This window comes from Phaseolus vulgaris, chromosome 5 (genome assembly GCF_051622355.1).
Source record: "Phaseolus vulgaris cultivar YP4 chromosome 5, ASM5162235v1, whole genome shotgun sequence".
Lineage (NCBI taxonomy): Eukaryota > Viridiplantae > Streptophyta > Magnoliopsida > Fabales > Fabaceae > Phaseolus > Phaseolus vulgaris.
Genome location: NC_143502.1, coordinates 34492585 through 34494609, shown reverse-complemented (window position 1 = coordinate 34494609; position 2025 = coordinate 34492585).

Here is a 2025-nt window from a genome sequence, read left to right as displayed (position 1 = left end):
TAATTTTAATAATTTTTAAATAGAAATGTAAATTTATAAACTTATCAATTAAAGAAATACAACTTTAATTTATCCATCATATCACATCACTCACCAACTTTTATAAATTTTTACTACATTTTCTACTCTATTTATCATAATTCAAACAACCTTACTTTTATCACACATTCCTTTCAAATCATCTCAAATTCACTCCCTCAAATCCAGAATCTAATCGAAAAACACTATTCACTTGCGGAAGTGTATTGATATCTTTACTTTAGATCTATTGATGTATACAGAAGAGTAAGGGATATATCAATATAAATAGTGTTTTCGAAATCCCTCCGTCACTTGCGAAGAATTTTGTGAAAAATCACATAAACAGGTGTGCTTTTCCCATTTTAACGTTATTTTTGTTTTTAATAAAAATGTCAAATTACTTCTTATTTTTATTGTAGGTTAATAAAGATAACCTAATATAATACAAATAAAATAATATTAAATAATATTAAAATTATTCAAATATAAATATTAAATATTACATAAATTTAACTAACACAAATATTTAATGATATTATTAATTAAATTAAATAATAATAAAATTTTAATATAACACAAAGATATATAATTATTTATAAAAAATAAATTATATAATAATAATAATTATTATAAATATAATAATATTATTTACATTTAATACAAAACTATATTTTTTAAATTTATAAATATTTAAATTATTTATTTCTATATAACAATTTACTACTTTTACATGTAATAATTTTACATCCGCATATTTTTTTTCAACTAACTTATATTTTATCCAAAAATAATTATTTAACGTATCGGAAATAATTTATAAAATTTTAATTAACTCAAATTAACACAAAAATACATCATATTTTATTATTCAAATATTTTTTAAAACAAAGATAAATTTATAATCTTATATTTTACATTTTTGAAAAAATTACAAAATTCGTTTACAACCTTCACATCACTCACAAACTCACACATCTACTTTAACATACCTAAATCCAAACATACTCACTTTCTTCGTACTTTTCTCTCAAATATTTACATATGGTATAATTACCTTATTCGTCCCTACATTTAGGGTCAATATTCAATTTAGTATAATGGTTTTTTAAAAAAAACAAATTTGTCCTTATGTTTTTTAAAATGTATTCAAATTGGTCATTTCTGTTAAGTCGCATCTTACTGCATCAAGTGCAACTTATGTGGCAGAGAGATGTGAGGTGTCAAGTGGCGTGGATTGAGAAGCTACAACCCCAAAGGCTTTATCGCCCCACAGTCAAACAAGACTTTGAAGATACTTCCTTAGAAGTTGAAACCCCAAAGGCTCCATCTCCTCAACCGTGTTGCAAATCCATCTGTTGAACTTCATATAAAGAGCAATTGTTGGAATGAAGAACTATGACCATTCATTAGTGTCATCATCAGCTTGTCTTAGAAATTTATGCAATTGAGTACAATGGAAGCGATAGCTTTGAGGGAACCCCAGAATGCAAAACTCGTCAGAGTATGTTCTTTGTGTTCCTTCTTTTAATTTAAATCTCATGTCTATTAGTAAGATAACCAGTTCACTAAATTGTTGTGTCGTTTTTACTCCACATGATTGAGTTTTACAGGACTTGGCTACGGGGAGGATGATTGGCTCGGGTAAACAACACGCAGGCTTATACTACATGTCCCCTCTTCCAAACCAAGCCCACACATCTCAAATATCGACCGACCCTGATTTATGGCACAAGCGCCTCTGACATCCTTCTCCGGCGTGTCTACAACTTGTATCTTCCTTACTACCTATCCCTATCAGTAAAAATCTCATTCCCATTCATAATAATTGTAGTATTTGTCCCAAAGCTAAACAGACAAGGCTACCATTTCCTTTAAGCGCAATAAAATCTCATTCTCCATTTAATCTATTGCATTGTGACATTTGGGGTCCTCATAAAACCCCAACTCATTTTGGAAAACGTTTTTTTCTCACTATAGTCGATGACTATACTATATGTACTTGAC